Source organism: Dromiciops gliroides, chromosome 4 (assembly GCF_019393635.1).
Source record: "Dromiciops gliroides isolate mDroGli1 chromosome 4, mDroGli1.pri, whole genome shotgun sequence".
Classification (NCBI taxonomy): Eukaryota; Metazoa; Chordata; class Mammalia; order Microbiotheria; family Microbiotheriidae; genus Dromiciops; species Dromiciops gliroides.
The window spans coordinates 475,055,270-475,067,821 of record NC_057864.1 but is presented as its reverse complement, the minus strand read 5'-3'; positions in this window follow the sequence as shown (position 1 = coordinate 475,067,821).

The window sequence follows — 12,552 nt, the reverse complement described above, 5'->3', positions numbered from 1 at the left end:
CTGGGAAGCCATGCCTCCTCCCGATAAGTGCTCCCATTCTACCCAATTTATCTTGTATTATACTTGTATACATGTGCCACCCTGCCCCAGGAGACTGTCAACTCCTTGAAGAAAGGGATGGCACCTTTTGTTTTTTACCCCTGAGGCTTTGCATGTAGTAAACACTTAATAAATGTTTGATGACCAAATGATTTTGTCTTCCATAGAATATAAGGTCCTAGAGGGCAGGCAGGTTTTCATTGTTGTTTTCACAGTGCTTGGCATAGGGTAGATGCTTAGTAAATATTTGCTGTTGAATTTGCTTCCAAATGCCAATGGATCCATGATCTCATTTATGTGAATTCTTCCTCAACAGGGAAAATTAGGACCTGTTCACATCTTCTCATCATGTGTGATTATTGTCCCATAAACATATTGTAAAGGATTTACATTGGGTGGAATCTTGGACTAGATGCCCCCTAAGATCCTATGATTTTTATTATATGCTCAATGATGCATACCATGCCTTCAAAATGAGGAAGATTAGCTAATAATAGGCAGTTCATAATTATTTACACATTGTCTCCCTAAAAACAATGACAATGTTTTTGCCCTTCTTTGTATTCCCAGTGCTTAGCTCCTTGGCACCTTGCACGCAGTAGGTACTTAAATGATTGTTGACTGCTTGACATCTCTATAGTACTTTAAGGTGTTCAAAACGCTCCTCTCACGATATCCCACATGTAAAAAATAATATGCACATATTATTTTCCCCATTTTACAAGTAAGGAAACTGAGGATGAGAAGGATTAAGTCAGACAGAAGGAAAGATGAAGATTCCAACCCAGGTTCTCTGACTCCAAATCTCACATGCATTTCCATGCTATTTCCAGAGCAAGCCAAAGGCTCTCCAATTATAATGACTAATCTTGACCCTGCAGAAAAGATGAGCTCTACCTTCTCAAGTCATAGACCAGTAGGTCCCAACCTGTGGCTTATGAGCCATTGGACTATCCTGATGTTATTGCAAGAAATTCTTCATAGAAAATAATCCTGGTCACTGAATAGATAATGTGTCCGATACATATGTCATAGTTTTTCAAATATATGTAGATGCTATAGTGTTTAACAGAATACAAATTCATTTACAATTGCTCCTGAGTTCATAATAGCTTTCTGTATTTTGTATTTTCTCCTCACATCATTTATTGTTTCAATCAACAGATGCTAACTATACCTGTGATCATGTGGAAGAGGTCCACAGAATTTTTTAACCTTTAACCTCATCCTCAAAAAAATTGGGAGCTCCTGTTAAATTGTAATAAGGACTTGAACTTATTTAAAGGAGCCAGGATTTCTCCTGTCTTGGACTTCAATTTCTTCTTAACTATATTTGTTCTGCCTTTTTCAACATGAATCTTTCTGTCTTTTAGAGAAAGAATCCAAGAAAGGAAGGAGTTTAGCACTTTCCATCAGAGCTAGAAAGGACCCTGATGACCATGTATAATCCAGTGGTTCCCATTTAGTGGTTCTCAATGATGGTCCAAGAAATTCACACTAAAAATTCTTTGGTGACTCTTTAAGTGTAAGTAATTTCAGAATATTATGAGTAGTATATTAAATTATGCTGGGGTTAAGTTGGGAACCATTTATATAATCGAACCTCTCAATTTTACTGATTGAGAAACTGAGGTCCAAACTCACACAACAAGTTAGTGGCAGAGCCAGCAATAGAACACTTGTCTATTGACTTGTGGTTTGCATCACATCTTGCAACCTTTAATGTTATACTATCATCAACAGGGAGTCTATTCCTTATTGTTAATCTTGCTTCTAAAAACAAAACAAAACAAAACAAAAAGCCCAACCCAGCCACCAACCACCTCTGCTTTTTTATTATCTTTAATATTTTTCATAAGACTCTTTGACACCATTTCTACAAGACTGTGCCAGGAATCATCTGGCAAGTTTTTGCTCTTCAAAGCCTTTCTCTGCCTTCATTTTTTTATACATACCCTTTTAAAGTCTCACCTTCTCAAAGGATTTTTTTTTTCTTAGTGAGGCAATTGGGGTTAAGTGACTTGCCCAGGGTCACACAGCTAGTAAGTGTTAAGTGTCTGAGGCCGGATTTGAACTCAGGTCCTTCTGACTCCAGGGCCGGTGCTCTATCCACTGCGCCACCTAGCCGCTCCTTCTCAAAGGATTTGAAAATCACATTGCCTTGAATACAAAGCCCTACTTTACCAGGCTCCACCCTATCTAACCTTATCTGGGCTATAGGGTCCATGAGAGCAGGGAACATGTCTGAACTAACCTTTGGTGTGTTTTTTCCCTTTTAAATAGTATTTTATTTTTTCCAATTACACTTAAAGATGATGTTAACATTCATTTTAATAGTATTTTATTTTTTCCAAATTTATGTAAAGACAATTGTTTGACATTCATTCTTCTTCTTTTTTTTTTTTTTGTGGCTCAATGAGGATTGAGTGACTTGCCCAGGGTCACACAGCTAGTAAGTGTTAAGTGTTAAGAGTCTGAGGTCAGATTTGAACTAGGGTCCTCCTGAATCCAGGGCTGGTGCTTTATCCACTACACCATCTGGCTACCCTCAACATTCATTCTTTTTTTTTTTTTTTTTGGGTGAGGCAATGGGGGTTAAGTGACTTGCCCAGGGTCACATAGCTAGTAAGTGTCAAGTGTCTAAGGCCGGATTTGAACTCAGGTCCTCCTGACTCCAGGGCTGGTGCTCTATCCACTGTGCCACCTAGCTGCCCCTCAACATTCATTCTTACAAAATTTTGAGCTCCAAATTTTTCTCTCTCCCTCTTCCTAAAATGGTAAGCAATTTGATTCAGGGTTATATATGTGCAGTGGTGACATTTATTTTTTTAATGAAATTTTGAGTCCCAAGTTTTCTCCCTCCTTCCCTCTGTCCCCTCCCTCCTCTCTAAGACAGTAAGCAATTTGATATAGGTTATATATGTGCAATCATGTAAAATATATTTCCATATTTGAACTAACCTTTCTAACTCCCCCACTGCCTAGAATAGTGCTCTTTACATAGCAGGTACTTAATAAACGTTCCTTGAATGAAATCTCTCAATTTTTAAACAACAGCCTTTCACTATAAAAACATTGGTTGACCCACCATGCTCTCTTGATGTTTCTCTGGCTTTGCTCCAGCTCCAATACCCATATTTTAATGGCTCTGTGACCTAATTGATGAGGGAATTCACTGTAGTGATCCAGGTTATATATAACTCATCCATTCTGGAACATCCCATGTGACTCACATTGATGTCTTCCCATAAACCCCCCCAGGGGGTCCACCCCATGGGATAAGGGCCCTCTTCCTTTCCTTTTGACTGTGGATATACTCAAAGGAGTATACAGTATAGGCTGCCCACTGATTATCCCTCAGAATCACCGGACCACAGAGTTTGAGAGTTGGAATGAACCTCAATGGTTATTTGATCCAATCCATCCCTGAGATGAATTCCCACCATGACATAGCTGATGAAGGTTGTCCGGCCTCTGCTTAAAGACTTCCAAGGGAGGGGGACCCACCAATTCTCAAGCCCATCCCTCATTGAGAAGCTCCAATTCTTTTTTTTTTTTTTTTGCGGGGCAATGGGGGTTAAGTGACTTGCCCAGGGTCACACAGCTAGTAAATGTCAAGTGTCTGAGGCTGGATTTGAACTCAGGTACTCCTGAATCCAGGGCCGGTGCTTTATCCACTGTGCCACCTAGCCGCCCCTGAGAAGTTCCAATTCTTAGGACATTTTTCATTATATCAAACAGCTTCTTTGCAACACCCATCCATTGCTCTTGGCTTGGTCCTCTGGCTTCAAATTGATCAAGTCTAAGCCAGGAGAGCCAGTTCATACCAGCTCAGGAGAGCCAATTGTTAAATTTTCTGAGGTAGGATTCAAACTCAGACCTTCTTGATTCTAGGTCTGGGGTTCTTTCTACTATACCACACTACCTCTGATCACCTTGTTATTGATCATTTGTTGTTGTTGTTTGTCCTTCATTATTGAAGAGGACCGTGACATTGGGGTGATGTCATGACTTGCACTGAATTGGATTTAAGAGTGAGGGAGGTCTGTGCGAGGTCAAGAACCTTCCTTTCTCCTCCAGAGCCATCTGGGTCCAGTGGCAAGATATACACAACAGGAAAACTGGAGATGGCCCTGGATGTTTGAGGCAGTTGGGGTTAAGTGACTTGTCTAGGGTCACAGAGCTAGTAAGTGTCAAGTGTCTGAGGTCGGATTTGAATGCAGGTCCTCCTGACTCCAGGCCCAGCATTCTATCTATTGCACCACCTAGCTGCCCCTGATCATCTTAATTCAATATAAAATCACTGAATCTCAGAGAATCACAGAATTACCAGAATCTCAGAATAGTAAGGGACCCCTGAGTCTGAGGCTGACATGGTCCAACCTTTAGCTGCCTGGGGTAGGATTCGGGATGGAGAAGACCCTCCCTCCCAGGCATCCCTTTCCATTTTGGAAAAGCTCTAGGGGGCAGCTAGGTGGTGCAGTGGATAAAGCACTGGCCCTGGCTGGATTCGGGAGGACCTGAGTTCAAATCTGGCCTCAGACACTTGACACTTACTAGCTGTGTGACCCTGGGCAAGTCACTTAACCCTCATTGTCCCACCAAAAAAAAAAAGAGAGAGAGAGAAAAGAAAAAAAAAGAATAGAGGGAAGTCACTTTCACATTTCACATTTGTCATGCATATTATTTCTTCATCAAAGTCCCTGCTAGAAAGGTTGAACAGCATAGGAATGGGGACAGATTCCTGGGGCCCTTTTTGATTGGCATTCCTTCAAGTTGGCATCAACCCATTAATTTAATTTTGGACTCAGTCTTTTAACTGAGTCCACATCTGTGTAAATGTCCTTCTAACTCTGGAGAAGGCAGAGGAAGAAGCGAAGAAAGCACTTCTTAAATCTTCCATTTAAAGAAGGCACCTTGGCCAGCTATCTCTTCATTTCCTACCCACCTACATTATGTCCTCCAACTGGACATATGACCTACCATTTTATGTGTTGTCTTCTGCATTAGATTATGAGCTCCTTGAGGGCAGGGAATGTCTTTTGCCTGTCTTTGTATCCCTGTTACTTCATACCTCTTGTGGCACATTGTAGCTGCTTAATGTGTTTATTGACTGTTATTGTCCACATTTCTCCATCTTGGCATCTGAGGTTTTGTCAAACCCAGCCACACTCATTCTACACCCTTCCTCTGATCACTTTGCCAAAAATGGAAATGAGGTTCATCTGGCTTGACCTGTTCTTGAAGTCATGCTGGCTCTCAGTAATCACTAATTCCCTTTCTGTTGTTCACAATCCGCCCCTTTAATAACCGTTCTCGAATTTTGCCAGGAATCAAAGTCTACCTCGGTGACCTTCTGTTTGCAGGCTCGCTTCTCTTCCCTTTTACAAAGATAAGGCCACATTTCCCCTTCTCCTGCCTCGCAGCTCTTCTCCCATCCTGCCGACCTTGCAAAGGTCCCTGCCAAGGCCTCCCGCAGACCCATAAGTTAGCTCTCTCAGGCTTCTCCCAGGTAGTTTGTCTGGGCCTGGTGACAACTCATCAAAGGCAGCTTGAGGCTCTCCTCCCTGCTCTTGAGTTCCAAGTCCCCATTAGCTGTTTTTGTATTTTCAGTCTGTACTCTCCGGTCCAAAGATCATTCTCCTTGGCAGAGAAAACAGAAGCTAAATTGGAATTGGATCATCTGCCTTCTCATCAGCCATTTTCATCATCACATCAAGCCCAAAATAGACATCTTAGTCAATTCAAGTCTTACGCATTCTTAGAGACCTCGCTCAAATGTTTTCTCCTCCCTAAATACATTGAGGTTTTGGAAGGAAAAAAAATTATTTTTCTTGTGGTTATCACCTTCATCTCTGAGTATATCCTTTCCCTCCTCTTCTACCCCTTGTTGTCACGGGGATGTTTTAGAAAGTGGAAAAAACATAGCTCAGCAGTACTAATCAATATATCCACTGGGTCTGACACTATACGCAATATTCCGTGTCCCAATGCAATGTTTCACATCCATATTCACCTCTACAAAGAACGGATGCAGGTGCATGTTCCCCCCTCTTCTCTCGGACCAATCTTGTCTGTTCTAATTACATAGTTTTTAGGGGGAGGTGTTTCTTTTTCACATAATTCTATGGGAATGGGAACTGTGGAGAGGTCTAGTCCCTATACTGGAGGGGATGACTGAGAAAACACCATAAAATGTTTGGATACACAAGATTGTATTCAGCTGGAGATTAGGGATGACTCCGGTATGAGTTGTCTCACCCAATAGAATGTGAATGCCTCTCAAGAGCAGGGACCGGCTTGCTTTTTCTATTTGTAGCCCCAGGGCTTAGCACACGGCTTGGCACTTGGTGAGCACTTCATAAATGCTTCATTCATTCGATCTGGGAGGAGGTGAAATCTGAATCTTGAAGAGAGTTCAATAAGCAGAGCTGGGGATAAAGAGACTATATACCAAGTAAGGGAGACAAAAGGAACAAATATAGAGAGAGGTGGGGGGTGAGGAAGAAGAGAACGACCCTCCCCCATTACCTTCATACAAAGATTAGTGGAAGAAACTGGACACATTTAGTCTGGAGAAGGGAAGACAACGAGGGGTCATGGTAGCTTGATGGATGCCTTCGAAAATATTTGTGGGCTGTCATCTGGGAGAGGGCTCAGTCTTGTTTTGCTTGGCCCAGGCAAGCAGAACCAGGAACAATGGGTGGAAGTGTCCGGGAGGCCAAATTCAGCTCAATATAAGGAAGAATTTCCTAACAACTAGATCTGTCCAAAAGTGGAATGAACTGCCTTGTGAAGCAGTGATTGAAATATATGAAAAAACTCACACGTATTTAGTGCCTTAAGGGTTGACAAAGGCTTCCCCTGAGATGAGAAGGCCACATGGAATTGTAAAACCTGGAGCCCTAAGGACCATGGGGCCTTTCCATATGACTGGCTACCTTCCACGTGTGTTGTCTCTCCCTTTAGAATAGGAGTCCCTGGGGGCAGCGAGGTGGCGCAGTGGATAGAGTACCAGCCCTGGATTCAGGAGGACCCGAGTTCAAATCTGGCCTCAGACACTTGACACTTACTAGCTGTGTGACCCTGGGCAAGTCACTTAACCCCAATTGCCTCACCAAAATAAAAAAAGAAAAGACAAAAAAAGAAAAAGGAAGAATAGCAAGAACTAACATTTACATAGTGCATCAAAGTTTGTAAAATGCTTTACCATTGCTATTTTATTTACCATGCTATTTTATTTGATTCTTACAGCTCCATTGGAGAAATGCTATTATATTAGGAACAATGTTGTTCAAAGAGTCCCCCCACCCCTGTGTTCTTTCCCCACCCCCAATACAGCTGCTATACCCAGATTCTAGGATATGCTGTGGGTCTGCATATAAATATGTATATATATTTTATATATAAATATTTCACTAATACTTATATATAATATATTTATACTTATATATAATGTACATATATGATAAAACTCACGTCATGTCAGTATATTTCCCTTTAACAGTCAGGCAGAAATTTCAATTAGCTCAAAGCAAAGATATGTACTAAAATGGCAGAGTAAAAATAATAACTACAAAATGTTCTCCCTATAAACCTGGTACATAGTAGGCACTTAATAAATGTTTGTTGATTCTTTCTTGATTTTTTCCTTTCTTGATTATTAATAAAACTGAATCACATTTCCCCACAAATACAGGAAGCATTGGTGGGAAAAGTAGCCACAAGTTTAGAGTATAATGGCTCTAAAACACACATGTTGTGAATATGCGTCAAAAGGGCAACTTATATCTCTAGTACTCCAGGGCCTTGACATCCTCTTTTCCTTCATGGTGTCCTGTCTGTAGCTTCTCAGTGTCTTGGGTGGATGGGTCTATTTGCCTTAGGTCTCTAGTGGGAGAGTGGGAGAGGAGAGAAGGTTCTAACAAGACAGGATCTGTATCCACATTTCTCACATATGATTGGCCCACACAGCCCTGCTCCTTTGTCCTACCTACTTTGCCCTTGTGGTGGTGCTATACCTGGGCTTCCACTCTCCAGCTCTGGGCTGGTTCTCATAGCTGCATCTTCTGTAGCACCAGGTATTTTCCATTTTCCTCATCAGGAAGTAGTCTCCTCCTGGATTCTCATTCTTACCTGGACCCTCTCACACTGACTGATCCCCCAAACTGATAGATTGGGGGTATCCCTTACTAGGTAAGCAATTCTGCTACTAGACACCATCATTCATGGAAAGGAAGGAGGAGAGAGGAAAGAAAGTATCCTCCTCATCCTTCTACTTCCTGCTGCCCTGTGGTATAGGTGCAGGAATCCCCTCCCCACAGCCGCTCTTAGCCTGGACTCATTCAGACAGACTTTTCATACCTTCTTAACACCGAGCGATTCTGTTCTTGGCTTTCTGCTGCTGGGGGCTTGGCCAAAGACCGACTCCTCTACATGTGGGTCATAAGGGACAATCAATGGAAGGAGGCTGTGGGGTTCAGCAGCTTTCCAAGGGAACGTGAGTCACAAGGTCATGGGATTTAGAATGAGAAGAGAGATCTTCTGGTCTAACCTGTCCACTTGGCAGAGGAGGAAATTGAGTCCAGAGACATGACATGTCTAGCTCACAGTCATACAGCTACTAAGGAGCAGAGGTAGGAATCCATGTCAGATCTGATGATAGTGAGCTGACAATGGTATTCTTTAAGGATGCTGACTAGAACCCCCTCTATGTGTGTATCCCTGTCTTAGTAATGTTAGAGAAAAAGCTTTTCACCTCCAAAGGGAACTCTCCAGTTTCTCCACCATTTTTCCCCATACTTCAAGGATGACTCTGTCCTGTATAATAATTCCAGTGATGATTTAATATAGGAACCTCACACTCTAATTTGTCCTTTTCCTTCCTAACTAGGTTCGGTAGCATTATCAGAAACAAACATAGGCCAGCCTCCATTTTTGAACAGGTTCTGTTCTCATAGTCGATTTGTCAGATTTTTGTTTTGTTTAGGGAGTTTGGGTTCTTCTATTTCTCCTCCTCCTTTTTGTCCTTGTCCTTGTCCTTCCCGTCTTCCTCCTCCTCCTCCTTTTTGTCCTTTTCCTTCTCCTTCCCCTCTTCCTCCTCCTCCTCCTCTTCCTGCTTCTTCTTTCCACTAATAACCCATTTCTTCATTATTACAAAGGGGCTACATAGAGCCTCATGGATTTCAAGCTGCAAGGGACCCTAGAGACCATCAGGGACCACATCTCCATAATACAAGGGAGGAGAGTGAGAAGTACCCCCAGAGCAGTGACTCAGTTGACTGTAGTGGATATAGTAAGTGGGAGAGCTGGATTCAGAACAAGTCCTCTGCTTCCAGATCTGCTGAGGGTGGCTAGGTTCTCAGGTAGTCCAAAGAAGTTTATTTAATCCATATGTCACTAATGTCTCATGTGATGCTCCCTACTACCAAGAGTTGCACTACAGTGTTGATGGGAGGATGTGAAATGTCATCAATCAATCAGCAAGTCTTTATTAAATGCTTACTATGTGCCAGGCACTGTTGGAGGCACTAGGATTACAAAGATGAAGAATGGAACAAGTTCCACATGCAACATACTTACCTTCTAAAGGGAAAGACGAGTGCATATAATGATCTATCCAGCATAAGCACAAAGTGACTATGAAGGCAGCAGAGAAGCTAAATCCAAGGAAGCTTGGGAGGGAAGGCACCAGCCGCTGGGAGGATCAGGAAAGAATTCGCCCAGAAGATGGTGCCTGAGCTGCAACTTAAAGCAAACTAAACACCAAGGAGAAGAACTCTAGTTTTATGAGCTTGTGTTTAGAGTCATGGCTAGACAGGCCTGGAAAGTGTCTTCTGCCCGTTGTTGCTGCTGTGTCTTTGTGGGAAGTTACAGGGAGCAGCACAACTACTTTTCTCCATCTCTCCACCTGGGCAATGGAAAGCTAGGGTTTTATAACTCTCTGTGCCATTGGGAGTGGTTCAGGGCCTGCCTCAGAGAGGGTGTGGTGGAAGGAGAGGGATGCTCAGGAGTGGGTTCTGAAAGAGCGAGGAGGTGGAGAATGGGAGGTTCTGGGGATGGTCATGGGGTAGGTGGGGTCTGAGGGCAGGAAGGCTAGACTTCAGGGACATAGGAGGATGGAGGAGAAGGGAAAAGGTTCTGGAGTGGCTTCCATTCTTCCATTTTCTTCCACACCTCTTTCAGAAAGGCCAGGACAGATACTGGGGTGGGAAGTGGAAGGTTCAGAAGCTATGGATCCTTCTCTTCACCCCTACATGTTCATTCCATCCCCCCAGGGTTTGCTGCAGTGGCTAAGAAACTGTTGTTGTTTGTCCTTTCTTCTCAAAGGGGACTATGATGTCATGTCGTGGTGATGTCTTGACTTCCACTGAACTGGATTTAAGTGAGGAAAGGCTGTGCAAAGTCACCAGACTCTCTCTCCTCCAAAGCCACCTGGGATCAGTGGCAAGATTTACATCAGGATGACTGGAAATGGCCTCAGATGTTTAAGGCAACTGGGATTAAGTGACTTGCCCAGGGTCACACAGCTAATAAGTGTCTAAGGTGAGATTTGAACTCAGGTCCTCATGACTTCAGGGTCAGTGATTTATCCACTGTACCACCTAGCTGGCTGAGAAACTAGAGTGAAAAGAGAGAGGTAAGAAGTGATGTCAGAGTGTTCTGTGCTGAAGCTTCTTCAGTAGGACAGGGAGATGGAGAGGAGAGGAAAGATGGAAACATCTCCTGCATTAATAATGGAAAAGCAAAATCTCATAATGGACAGAGAGGTGGCCTCAATTCAGGGAGACCTGGGGCCAAATCTCACCTCTGACCCATCCTGGCTGTGTGACCCTGGACAAGTCACTTAACCTTGTAGGTCACTAGCCAACTCTCTGAGACTAGCATTTGCAAGGAAGGTGACATCTACAATGGTAGAGGGGGTTTACTCTCCTGGAAATTCCTAAAACCAATATAATTTCAGATCTAGTCCCTGGCCTTATCACATTTATATAATATTTAAAGACTTTATAATACTTTCCTTACAACAAGGAAATTACAATTATTGTATTTTGTTGTAAATATAATTCTTATATTGAATACATATTATATAATTCTTGTATTCATTATAATGTAATAATGCTTGAGTATTAAAAACCATCTTATAGAAGAGGAAACTGGGGCAGCTAGGTAGCACCGGCCCTGGATTCAGGAGGACCTGAGTTCAAATCTGGCCCCAGACACTTGACACTTACTAGCTGTATGACCCTGGGCAAGTCACTTAACTCATTGCCCCACCAAAAAAAAAGAGGAGGAAACTGAGGCTGAGGAAGATTAAAAGAATAAAAGATTTAGCGTTGGAAGGGACCTTTGGGGACATCTACTCTGACTCCCTTTCGATATTAAATATATAAACCTGTAAAATCGCAGATGAGGAAAGTGAAGTGCAGAAAAGTTAAATGATTTACTAAAAGTCACAGAGCTGGTACGTGCTCCGAAGCCTGGTCCTTTGACTTCAAATCCAGCTATACCAAGATGCCCCTCTCATCCCAGCCATAATTTGAACCCATTTTTCTGATACCATACTTTTATTTGGGTATAGGAGAAGGGCCATGCAGGGCCGCTTCTAAATAAATGAGGTATATAAGTCATGTTACAAATGTAATTGGCCAGGGGCAGCTAGGTGGCGCAGTGGATAGAGCACTGGCCCTGGATTCAGGAGGATGTGATTTCAAATGGGACCTCACACACTTGACACTTACTAGCTGTGTGACCCTGGGCAAGTCACTTAACCCCGGTAGCCCTAAAAATAAATAAATAAATAGGTAGATAGATAAATAGATAAATAAATGAATGAATGAATGAATAAATGAATAAATTTTTTTAAATGTAATTGGCGGGGGAGAGGGGTGGGCAGGCAGGAGAGAAGGTTGTGAAAACCATCCTGACTTCCTAATGAAAGTTTCTACTGGAATCCCAGTGTGCCCATAGTCAAAGACAGGAAAAGCTGTAGCTTTATGTGGTCAGATGGCACCAACCCCTGAGAAGAAACAGTCAGGAGGCCCACTCCCAACCCAAATGAATTTTCTTAAAGTGCCAATCTCACCACATCATTCCACCTAACTCTGTAAACATCAATGGCTCCCTATTGCCTTTAGGATTGACTACAGCTCCTGCCTGGCTTTTTAAGTCCTCCATGACCCAGCCCCAACCTACCTTTCCAGCCTTCTTATGCTCTACTTTCCTTCCTAAACTACAATGCAGCCAAACTGACCACTCTTCTTTGCACATGGCACATCGTCTCTCATTTCTATTCTTTTGTACTGGCCATATGCCATGAGTGGAATACTCTCTCTCCTCATCTCTACATCTTAGATCCTGTGCATCTTTTAAGCCTCAGCTCAAGTACCATCTTTTACAGGAATCGTTTTCTGATGCCTACCTCACCCCCAGCTGTTAATGCCCTCTTTCCCATAGATACTTTGTATTAGTTTTCTCTCTGCGTATGTTTGTGTCTCTGTCTCTCTCTGTCTC